Raw genomic sequence first — 13,203 nt, forward strand, 5'->3', positions numbered from 1 at the left:
AGTTTCAGCCGTACAGTGAAAGAGAAAGGCAGGTAATGTGCACTTTGGAGAAATGATAGAAGGCTTTTCCAATTGCTTTTGATGCAGTGTCTCCTGAGGAGGTGCAGACAGGTAGGAAAATTAATCCCTGGAGTTAAACACTGTGTGGACAGCCTTGCTCCTCAGCTCTCCAGCCCGGTGATATCTCTCCTCAGTCCCATGGCACTTACATCACTTGACATCAGACTTCTTCATCCAACTCTGCAGCTGAATATAGCAAATTCTTGGCAGTAATTATTGCCTGCTTTCCTTAGAGAACGGGGTGTAAACAGGAGTGGGATAGAAATTGATAAATAAAAAATACATTTCTCAGCTCTATAATTGTTAGTTCAAGCAAATCCCCATGAGGATTATTGCCACAACTGAAGAGTTGCCCATAGAGAAAATTACAGACGCTAATGAAAGACAGTCCAACTTTTCCTCTCTGAACCTTAAAGCAGAAGCTACATAGGTAAAACGGATTGGAGTGATCATAGAGGAAGAGGAGAAAGGCATCTGGGGATGAACTTCTTAACCCATAGCTGTAAATCAGGAAAGCAGGACGTCAGCGTATTCCCAATGTCTTGAATTCCAGAGAAGGTGTGGACTTTCTGGGAGTCATGACAAATATTAGGACGTTTCCAAATCTTTTTTTGTATCTGTAGAAGTTCTCCCACTTTGATCTACGTATATGCAACAACTGGTATTAAGAACAGCACAGACTCTGCCTTGAGATTCCAGCTTCATATCTAATGCCATTCCATTTTGCACAGCTATAGGGGCTATTCCTCACACTTCTTCCTGCAAAGCCTTCATGGCACCTGCAGGGTCCTTGCCCATCTCTTCCACTCCTGTGCATCTCTTTATCACTGCCTTCTCCAGTTCAGGAACTGCTAACCAAGGAGTAACCAAGGCCACAAGAAGGCTGATGATCTGGGCTATCATTATGACATCCATTACCTCTGAGAAGCTCATAGGCCACTAGGAGGCACGTGGCCATGAAGGCGAGTTTGAGGTCCCTGGAGTGTCCAGTTTCCTTGGGGGACTGGCCATCAGCAGCCCAGCCGGTTATGGCTGCAGTAAGAAAGGCACTTGGACTCTGAGACAAAGTGTCATTTCAAATGGCCTTGGTTAGAGCAAACTCTCTACACACAGAGACAATCGTGTCAGCTGTATGCCATCCCTTCCGAGGCCGGGAACACGGAGTTTCCAGCGTTGGGAGAGTGGTGCAGCGAGTTGTGCAGATCCTGCCTGCAGAAGGCTTATCCCACACTGCTCCTGTGAGCTGGCACCACAGTAATAGCATGCACCTGCTTGAAGGGGAGTGTCAGAGATAAGGGAGTGATTCCCGATAGCGGCAGGAAGAGAAAACCTCCACAAAGTGCTGCTTGGAAGGGTAAGATTGGATGTGAGGAAAAAGAAATGTCCCTCGGAGGGTTGCCCTCTGATGCCAGAGTTCACCCAGAGGGAGCCTGGATCAGCCCATGGCTTTGAGTTTCAAGGAACAAGCAGGGATGAGGGGAGAAACTTCAGAAAAGGCAGAGAAATGCGGGTGTGAGTGCTGGGTAGGAAAGCAAGGAAGAGTCCAACCACCAGAGTGGAAAGAGGTGCCACATGGACAGTGTAGGGCAACTTGCGGTGGGGATGGCCCAGGGCTGCAGCAAGGCTGAATGGCCCCACAGGGAGCTGAACTTCATTTGGAGGTTCTTATGTTCTGCCCTGGAAGAGCTTGGGGGTCAGGGCTTGGCCTTTCTGCTTCACAAAAAAAATCCAAATGTGTTTTGCAGCATTACAGCCTCCGACACAGAGCCTTTGCCTACCTGCAGTTCTGGCCTCTAATTAGCTACTCTAACGAGTCCATGGGGACGCTTTGTCAGCAATGGCCCTCAGCGGGACCCATCAATGTTTGAAGGTATTTTCAGTGTTGCTTCTGACTTACATTCCTTCAGTGGTTGGTTCAGCCTGCTCTCAGTAGCTCAGGTTCATGGCAGGAGCCTCCAATGCCCTAACGAGGTATTTGCCTTTTTGTCATTTCCTTCAAGTCTTGAAGACCTGTGCAGCTAACTGAATCTGTTCCATTCACGTAGATAAGAGAGAGGATTTCAAAGTGCACCTGTAAATAATTATATTTTATTTCATAGGTTATATTTTGCTACTTTTTAGGTTAGAGGGGAGGTTCTAGCAGCAATCTCCAAGTGATAATGATGCAGAGGTTCTCCTGAGGAGGTCTGGACTGGTAGGAAACGCAGTCCCTTGAGGTCTGACGCAGGATGGACAACCTTGCTCTGAATGTCCCCAAGACCACCCTTTTTCCCACTGTCCCCTGGGACTCACATCCCTTCTCCTTACCTCAGACTTCACCCCTCAATTCTGCAGGTGGGTGCTGCAGCTCCTTTGCACCATCCTCACTTGTTTGCCTTAGAGGACAGGCCGCACACAGGTGCTGAACACTTTTTGAAATCTGCAAGCAATGTGAAGAATGATCAAGTGTCATAAATAAGCCAACACCCTCCACAAGCAGATGCCAATCCTAAGCTGTCTCTGATGATGTGCCTTTCTGCAAGGGACACTCTTATGAGAAATCTGTTGCTAGGTAGGGCCTGGCGGCCGGAAGATCTCACGCTGTACAGAAACACAGGGCCCCCCTCCAGCTAGCCAACAGCTTTTGGTTTATGATGTAAGCAGACGGAAGTGACATTGTAAACCTAGGCTATATAGTGTCACGTCGTTCAGCAATAAACGCCATTTGCCATCCACCACATTGGTGTCTGTGAGCTGATGGACCGCGCGGCCAGGGGTCGGCCGCCGTGCCGTTCCTGAACCAGGTCACCGCGTGCCTGTGAAGGCAACAAGTGGTGCCGAAACCCCGGAAAATCACCTGGAGTCGGGTGAACGGCGGCCGGAGCGGCAGGACCAGCCCGGCGGGGAGGACGCTCCCGGACCAGCCAAGAGGATGGAAGCTCTTGCGAAGGTCGTATTACAGCTGCATAAGCAGTGGGGTATTGACTGTAAGCCCAAAGATTTTACTCTCGCAGTCGCGAGACTTTTGGAGCTGGGGGCCATTGACCAGCCGGTGGATATACTCCACCCAGATGCGTGGGACAAATGTTCCCGCGCTTTATGCGATGAAACGATGTCTACTGGTTGTGGGAAAAATCTGAAAGCGTGGGGGAAAGTCGTCCAGGCTCTCCAAAAAGCTAGACACGAGCAGAAGACCTGGAAAGCTGCAAGGGATTGTCTGTTAACCACCCCGCGGGTGGGAATTGGGGCAGCTACGCAAACCTCACGCCCCCCGGCTGAGGAGGGTTCCGTCGACCCTCAAAGCCGACAGAAAAGTGACGCGCCCACTCAGCGTCCGAAAGACTCTAACATCTTCAGCTCGCCCACAGACTCCTCGGCGAACTCCTTTTGGGGCAAACTGGCGGCAGAGGCCAGGGGCGCTGAGGCGAAAGCCGAGGCCGAAAGTACACGGATTGAACCACCACCATATGTGCCCCAAGATGGCGCCGAGCAGCAAGGGGAAGGGCGGGGCCAGACCGCCCCCGGCGGGAGCAGGGGGGGAGCGCTAGAGTTAACAGGCGCACACCGAGGGGAGGGGGAGGAGAATGGGAAGGAAAAGAGTGATTGGCATGACCAAAAAAGGGAAAAGATCACGAGCGAGGGGCGGAAAGCTAATCAGAATGACCCTCCCCAAAACCGTCCTTATAAGGCAGGCGCCTCCCCAAGCGGAAGGCAGGGCGGGCAAAAAGGGAAAGAACCGCCCGATTACACAAGAAAGGGGAGGGGCCGAAGCCCGACCACATCCCACCAACACCCGGAAGAGAGCAGTCAGTCGGACTCTGACTCCGACTCAGACTCTGCATGGGAGACTTGGCTTGCAAATACAAAGACCAAAATATCACCACTCACGGAAAAAGAAAAACATAAGGGGACAGAAATTACTCTCACTGATTGGAGAAAAATACAAATTGCATGTGCCGATTGGGCCCCAACAGACACACTAGCATTCCCGGTCCGAGTGACGGACGGGGGACAGAGGGTCCATTCCCCCTTAAGCCCTAAGGATATACAAGCAATTGTTAAAGCAATCGCGGACAAAGGACTCAATTCGGCCATGGTCTCCGCCCTCATAGATGGGGTTTTTGGGGGAGATGATTTGCTCCCATTCGATATAAAACAGACCTGTAGGTTGATTTTTGACGGGGCAGGGATGATTGTGTTCAAACAAGAATGGGAGGAGAACTGTGCGAGGCAGTTAGCCCGAGTAACCGGAGCGGATCATCCGCTACACGGCTCCAGCCTACAGCGGTTGATGGGTACAGACCCAACAATGATTACCCCCCAAGCACAAGCCCAGGGCCTGCGGGCCCATGAAGTTATGGCAACCACCCGTGCGGCTAGAGAGGCTATTCGCACAACCTCTAGAGTTATTGCCAAGCCATCGCCATGGTCCACAATAAAACAAAAAGAAAGCGAGAGTTTCACACAGTTTGTAGATCGCCTCCAAGCAGCAGTCGATTCCTCGACCCTGCCCCCAGAGGCAAAAGGCCCGGTTGTCGCAGACTGTTTGCGGCAACAGTCTAATCTAAAACCCAAGGAAATCCTGCGATCGCTGCCACCTGGGTCAAGTCTCGCAGACATGATTAAACATGTTGTGAGCGAGGAACACCTGGCCCCAATCCAAGAGGCCGTTCGTGCACTGGCTAGCGTGATGATATGCCCCAAATGTGGCCAACCAGGCCATGCGATGATTAATTGCCCCCAATCAGGAGACCCGCCAACGGCACTCCCCCCGCAAAACCGATCTAAAGGACCATGTTGGGCCTGTGGAAAGAGAGGGCACTTCGCGAAGGAATGCAGACTTAAAAAGCAGGGAAACGGGAAGGGGAGGGGGCCCCTGGGCCGCACACAGCCCTCTCCCACTTGGGATGTCAGGTGGCCCCATTACACCAACCCCAGACAGGGGGGGTCACTCCCAAACCCGTTGCCCCCGCAGGAAGCAACCAACTTTATGGCCCAGCCAACGACCCCACAAACCTGGCCTCCGTCCCAGGGACAGCAGGGACCGCCCGGTGGGGGCGAGACCCCTGGGTGGCCCTGGCAGTAAGATGTGACAACCCGCCAGTGGTGTGGGGGATTTGTTCCCTCCATTATTCCATAAAGGGTACCACCATCAGTATCCCCTTTTTGATTGACACCGGAGCAGATGTTACAGTCATTCCTGAAACGAGCTGGCCCCCACCTTGGAAATTGGAAGACGCCTCCACGGTGGGCGGAGTCGGGGGATTAACCCGAGCTCAGAAAAGTGCTCACTTGGTAGCAATCACGCTCCACACAGAAAAGGGACCAGAAAAGACCATTACCCTCTTTCCATACGTCATGTCAGGAGTCCCACCCCTGTTGGGAAGGGACGCCCTAGCCTTATTAAAAGCCAGAGTGACAAATTTACAGTAAGGGCCACTGCCGTACACCCACTTCCGCCGATCAGACTGACATGGAAATCGTCCGACCCAGTCTGGGTCGAGCAGTGGCCCCTGTCAAAGCCTCGAATGGATGCCCTTCTCGAGTTAGTTGACCGCGATCTGCAACGAGGTCATATAGAGCCTTCCACTAGTCCATGGAACACCCCAGTCTTTGTAATACCCAAACGAGCAGGCGAGGGGTTTCGTCTCCTCCACGACCTGCGCGAGGTAAACAAAAAAATCCAACCAATGTGTCCTGTTCAAACACTGTTGCCCATGAACTCCATGGTTCCGGAGGGACAACCTTGTGCTGTCCTTGATATTAAAGATTGTTTTTTCTCAATACCTCTGCATGAGGCGGACAAAGAGCGGTTTGCTTTTTCTGTAGTCTTTCCAAACAGCCAACGCCCTAACTTGCGCTTCCAGTGGAAAGTGCTGCCCCAAGGAATGATCAATTCACCCACTATCTGTCAAATCACAGTAGATCGAGCACTGGCACCGGTACGGCACAGTGACCTGACTGCGACTATCATTCAATATATGGATGATATCCTGATTGCCGCACCATCAGGCAATCAGGTAGACCACCTGGTGACAATCATTTCAGAAACCCTCAAGACAAACGGGTTTGAAATTGCGAGTGCAAAAATTAAAAGAGGACCCTGTGTCAGTTTCTTGGGAATGGGAATCACAAGTTCTTATATAACACCTCCTCAAATAAAAATCCGTCGAACCGTTAAAACACTCCATGATATGCAACAGTTAGTGGGGTCTTTGCAATGGCTCCGCAATGTTGTCCTGATCCCTCCCGAAATCATGGCCCCCCTGTACGATCTCTTGAAAGGGAAACACCCATGGGAACAAAAAACTCTGACGACAGAGGCAGTAAACTCTCTTGACTTTATCGAACAACAGGTGTCATCAAACACGCTCGCCAGGTGGAACCCAGCTATGCCACTCGATCTGTATGTGCATTTCACGGAAGGGGGGAGGGTAGGAGCGCTGGCCCAAGGCCCTCCTGAAAAAGCTCAGCCAATACAATGGGTAGTCCTGGGGAAAACGTCACGTGCTTTCTCTCCAGGAGTCGAGTGCCTCGGTAACCTCATCATGAAAGGCAGGAAACTCGCCCTAAGGCATCTGGGCATTGAGCCAGCCAGAATATACCTGCCCTTTCGCAAACAGCTCCCAACACAATCAGTGGCAATGTCAGAATATCTAGCTATAGCCCTCGCCGGATTTGGGGGGGAAGTCCGGTATGCCACAAAGCCCCCCTGGACTCAAATGCTAGCTATTGTCGACGTCGACCTCCCACGGGAAATCATGGACCGGTGCTGCAGGCATTTCGGGCAAGCGGGAGTCAGATTCAAATACTCATGGAGTTCAAGATCTGATCCGTTTATTATACAAACCAAGTAACTTTTATAAGGCATTCGGTAAGCGTGTGATAATATGATTGGCTATCTTACAAGCGTATAATAATATGATTGGTTAACAGTTGCTTATTGGCAAGAGTTCTGTTTCTGCTTGTTCTGGCACGTAGGCTCTTTTCTGCCGTTTCCCAGCTCCTCTTATCGCGTCCTGCTGGCCCTGGTTTTGTGAAGCATCTGCAATTTGTTCCTCCCTCTTCATTCCACTGTTCTGGTCGTGACCTCGTCTTATTTCTTCAGTATTTTTCCACTTGCTTCAAAGTTCAGTATAATCATTCAATACAGCAAGAGCCCCAACACCTCCCCCTTTCTTTTTAAATACAGCATTAATACTGCGTTCCACACAGCTTTGGAAACATGTAAAAGACAAGGCACTAAAAGTAACAAAAGAATAACAAACAACAATATCAACACAGCAAGAGCCCCAACACCTCCCCCTTTCTTTTTAAATACAGCATTAATACTGCGTTCCACACAGCTCTGAAAACATTGTAAAAGGCAAGGCACTAAAAGTAACAAAAGAATAACAAACAACAATATAGACAGACCTTGTTTCAGTAAATCCCTCAACCACCCTCCAGTGCCCAAAGAAGCAAACCACGCATCTATACCTGAAGAACCTTCTTTAACTTGATGTATACGATCTCTTAACTCCTCCAGCTGTCGGTGGATACTTCGTCCCATTTTCCCTCTCTCCTCAGAAACAACATTAATTGCAGGAGAATGTTATAATCTAACGTTCCTCCCTCCTGAGGCCATTTCGCATCACTCCCCAATTTATACAAAGGCCACCACTGATCACAATATTTAATCCATTTCCTTCTATTTTCGGTACCACCATGTCCTACGATATCACTCCAATGTTTTAATATACAACCCAAGGGCGATTTTTCACAGGGCTTACTCCTTCCATTTCCCATTTTACAATTTTAATTACTTTTTCTCCAGTCGCCTTAGCCACCCAAGGTCGGAAACACGGATAGAGCTCCTTGCTCATATTGCACTCAAACGCATGTCTCAAGCACTCTTGCACTCACACTCAGTCAAAATAATTAAGCTATACATGGAAAATCAAAATGTGCATCTCAATCACACCATTCACACTCTCCGGGCAGCCCTCAGTCACACAAGCAGTATGTTATACGGTACCGTGCACTTATGTACAACTTTTAGGAACACTGACAGTTCACAAAGTATGCATTTCAATGAACAATTGCCAAAAAACAAACAACAAACAAAAAACACATTTTTCCTGGTTTTAAGCAGAGTGTTAAGTTTTCCGCTATTTGCCACGAATTACCAGAATATTATTATTTTTCAACATACATTTCATAACTCCAAGTTTTGAACATGTAACAAGACAACACATAGAACAAACAAGACACAGAGCGCTATTTCAGTTGTTATATTCCAGGAATTCCCCAATTCTTAAGACAACCTAAAGGAAGTTTTTAGCTTCCCCCCTTTTTCTTTTTTTTTTTTTTTTTTTTTTTTTTTTTCCTCCTGGGGACTGTGCTGCGTGCCGGACGTCTCCGTGCGTCTCACCAGCCGCCCCGTTACTAAACATATCGTTTTATCCGCGGATTCAGGGGTTCTCTTCTGCTCCCGGGTGAACAGCTGAGAAGAGGAGGCTCCTCCGAGGAAATCTCCCGGGGCGCGCCTAGGAGCGTCCGCTCCGCAGCTGGTCCCTCAGCCGAGCAGAAATCCTCCTGCCTGGCTCGCCAAAACTGACGTGCGGAATTAGACTCTATAACTCAAAAGTTATAAAGTAGGTATGTTTATTGCGCGCAGATGCACGGGGGATCGCTCCTCCACAAGCGTGCATACCCGAAGTGACGAACCATCCCACATTTATACAATGAAACAAATGAATATTCAATTAACGCCTATACATATTCGTTACCTAAACCCCGCTTCGTATGTTAATTAGCTTATCAGTCCGTTTCCTGGAATGTGGTGGTCTTGCAGGCTTGTAGGTGATTCATGTTCTTGTGACCATCCGATCTTCTCCAGCAAGGAAACTTAGCACTCCCTCCCTCTAGATAGCATTGGAATATCTCTCATCCTTTTCTCATTCTTTTTTTTTTTTTTTTTTTTTTTTTTAAATAGCCCCTTTTGTTAGAGGAAGAAGGGCAGGTGTCTCCCCAAAACTGTAGTTGTCTCCTCAAAGCTGTGTGCCTATGTGACCAGACACTGCACCCATGACTAGTCACCATACCCACATTCCTTGAGCAGACATATACAATCACAATCAATGTCCATTGTCCCCATTTCACACTATTTCTCCATATCAAAATTACTTTATGTAATGCCAGAAACATCAGTCTCAGGATGAAATATAACTTACAACTTGATTTCAGCATTGCTCCTACCAGGTTTGTCCAAAGTCACACAATCATCTTAAAGTAGCCAGAGGCCATGGTGCATTTTAACACTGGTCAGGAAGTCAGATCTCAACTTTCACCTTTGCAAAGACAAACATGCTTCAAAAAATGCAGTCTGTTATTTAGGAGCTGGTGGAGCTGTGCCGTTCCCACCCCAGCAGTTTTACATCCAGTACTCGCAATTGCCGGTATTAATGTCTGTCTGCCGCTTGCCGTTTGTTCCTTATCAGGACACCAGGGTGGTAATTCATCATCTAATCCCCACGCTATTCGTTCAGCAGTAGTCATTACTGGATAAGCTTTAGATGTATAATCGGGGGGATTTTCACACGGAGGTTGCCCCTCTGGCTCTTCCTCCGACTGAGCAGTAGGATCGCCGGGAGGCCGCACTGCAGCTTTAACAGCTGCAGCGACTTGCACCTCGCCGTGTAACTGCGCGGCCATACCCCGTACAGCCCGATACGTGCGAGCCAAAGTCTTTACCCCCTTAGTCCCGACTTGCACAGATTCCCACAAGTCCTCTCCCACTTTCTTCCATGTTTCATTATTGTATACGTCTCGCGTAGAAGCAAGGTAACCACGGCGGCGACTCCAACATAGCAGATAAATTACTGCCTGCCGTGAGACTGGCGTTTCAGTTTTCTCTGCCAGTTTCATCAAACTGTCTACGATTGCTTTTTCCACCACTGATGCAGTGATTCCCATCCTGCTTAAATTTCCTGACTCACCGGTCAGCCGTGCACGTTCCGCCTTTCTTCGGGCGCCCAGCTCTCTCTCCGCTGGCAGCAGGATCCTCGCCGGCTCCGCAGCTTGTAACACGATCCTTAATGAATCCTCCTGACTTTTTGACCGATCCTGTCGACCCTCACCGGATCACGTCGGGGTCACCAGATGCTGCGGGCATTTCGGGCGAGCGGGAGTCAGATTCAAATACTCATGGAGTTCAAGATCTGATCCGTTTATTATACAAACCAAGTAACTTTTATAAGGCATTCGGTAAGCGTGTGATAATATGATTGGCTATCTTACAAGCGTATAATAATATGATTGGTTAACAGTTGCTTATTGGCAAGAGTTCTGTTTCTGCTTGTTCTGGCACGTAGGCTCTTTTCTGCCGTTTCCCAGCTCCTCTTATCGCGTCCTGCTGGCCCTGGTTTTGTGAAGCATCTGCAATCTGTTCCTCCCTCTTCATTCCACTGTTCTGGTCGTGACCTCGTCTTATTTCTTCAGTATTTTTCCACTTGCTTCAAAGTTCAGTATAATCATTCAATACAGCAAGAGCCCCAACAGACCGGCCCCAACAGGGACCAACGGTCTTCACAGACGCATCCTCAGCGACCTCAACCGTGGCAGCAGTATGGCAGTCGGGAGGAGAATGGCACTGTGTGAAAATGACCGATCGTGCGATCTCCGTCCAACAGCTGGAAGCAGCAGCTGTAGTGCTGGCATGCGGTCTGTTCCCAACAGAACATTTCAACATAGTAACTGATTCAATGTTTGTGGCCAAGCTTTGCTTAGCCATGTCAGGGCCCGGCGTGTCAACATCCACAATAGCTCTGATGCTAGAAGAAGCACTTTTTTCCCGAAAGGGCACTATATCGGTTATCCATGTCAACAGCCATAACCCAATCAAAGGGTTCTTCCAAATCGGCAACGACAAAGCAGATGCCGCTGCAAAAGGGTTGTGGACACTGAAAGATGCCCGCCAATTACATGAGTCCCTCCACATTGGAGCTAAAGCGTTAGCAAAGAGATGTGGGATCTCGGCCACTGACGCGAAACATATAGTAGCTACATGTCCCCACTGTCAAAAAGCACCATTGTGGTCTAGCAGAGTCAACCCCAGAGGTCTTAAAGCCGCTGAGGTGTGGCAGACAGATTTTACGCTCTGCCAATTGCTAAAACCTCGAGCATGGCTAGCAGTAACTGTAGACACATATAGCGGGGTGATCGTAGCGACACAACACCTTAAGACCAACGCTAAGGCAACCATCCAACATTGGCTAACAGCCATGGCGTGGCTTGGCATCCCTAATCAGATCAAAACGGACAACGGCCCAAATTTTGTGTCTAAATCAGTCCAGGCATTCGCTCTGAAATGGGGTATTACTCTGATACACGGTATCCCATATAATAGTACAGGACAAGCCATAGTCCAACGGGCAAATCAAACTCTGAAATCTAAATTAGAGGTATTAGCAAAACCAGAAGGTTTTACCAACGTCATTCCCTCAAGGGACCAGGCACGCTTATTAGCAACAGCCCTGTTAGCTTTAAACCAGTTCCCCAGGGGAGATGAGGTGAATAGCCCTGCCCAGAAGCACTGGGCCACTCGAGCGCTAGAAGAAGGTCCGTACGTCATGATCAGAAATGAGCTAGGAGAGTGGGAACAAGGGTGGAAATTAGTTCTGACAGGGCGAGGGTATGCTGCGGTCAGAAAAGATAGCAGAATCAAATGGTGTCCACTTAAGTCTATCAAGCCAGACCTTCAGAATAAAACTAATGAAAACTGTGAGGTTTTATCTGCAGGACCGGATCATCGGACACCCCCGTAACCAGTATACCCTGGTGACAAGAGAAGACGACGAGTCGGCAAGCGGCCTGTCCGCATCTGAGAGCTCTGCACCGGCGGAGTCCAGACAACGGCGAAACAGCTCCCGCAAGGCGGGGCTGCGATGTTTTTGTGTGATCTCAATTTTGGGGTTCATAACGCCGTCTAGCGGCTTGTATGAACATCAGCCGTGGGAATGGGTACTGGCAAGATGGAAGGACCAAAAGATACTGCAAAGGATAGTTACCCCGGGATCCCCTAGTTTTCAAGTATATCTCTGTGATCTAATCCTCTCAACCCCCTGTTCGAACACTATAATGTACTATATGTGTCCCAGCTCTAACCCCGGCAAATCTTACTGTAACGTCCCTTATCAGTATTACTGTTCTCGCTGGGGCTGTGAAACCATCGCATCTGGCTGGAAGGTAGCGAAACCAGACCCGTTTCTTAAAACCAGTTGGGGACCAACAGGCTGCACCCCTAGGAGACCAAGTGGGATGGGAAGGACAGTATGCCGAGGGAAATGTGACTGCCAACATATTTTCTTAAACGTAACCAATGAAAACGACCTAGGATGGACCATCGGCAAAACTTGGGGCATTAGATACTGGCTACCCGGCACAGATAGGGGGGGACTGTTTTTTATTAAAAAACAGGAAGTAAAAAGCGGAACAGCGATTGGCCCCAACGTCGTGATCAAAAGCGATAACCAGCAAAGAAAAGAAAACTTGCAGACTGCCATGCCCGCCCCAGCCGATCCCTTACTAACCAAGCAGATAGTTCCCTCAAGCCAACCTAACATGAACCTTCACCATTTACCCGACAAGCCATTTTTTAGCGTGTTAGATGCCACCTTTCGGTCGCTGAATCAGTCAAACCCGGATCTCATGAATTCCTGTTGGTTATGTTATGACGTGTATCCCCCCTTCTACGAGGGCATTGCCCTTGATGCTTCCTTTGATTATTCATCAGACAGCAATCCAACCCAGTGTAGGTGGGATACACCATGGAAAGGAGTTACCTTGAACCAAGTCAGGGGCCTGGGCGTATGTATTGGTAATGTCGCCCTAGCAAGCTGGGATAGTGCTGTCTGCGCAAGAACCGTTGCGGTTGACAAGACCCATAAATGGGTGATCCCATCCGCACCTGGAATGTGGATCTGCCATCGATCAGGAGTAACCCCCTGTGTGTCCCTCAAAATTTTTGACGATTCTGCTGACTTTTGTGTACAAATTCTGATTGTTCCTAGGATCCTATACCATCCAGAAGAAGAAATGTACCGCTACTGGGGAGAAGCCAATAGCAGGCTTCAAAAAAGAGAAGTACTGACAGCTGTAACAATAGCAACGCTGTTTGGTTTG

This window comes from Falco naumanni, chromosome 23 (genome assembly GCF_017639655.2).
Source record: "Falco naumanni isolate bFalNau1 chromosome 23, bFalNau1.pat, whole genome shotgun sequence".
Classification (NCBI taxonomy): domain Eukaryota; kingdom Metazoa; phylum Chordata; class Aves; order Falconiformes; family Falconidae; genus Falco; species Falco naumanni.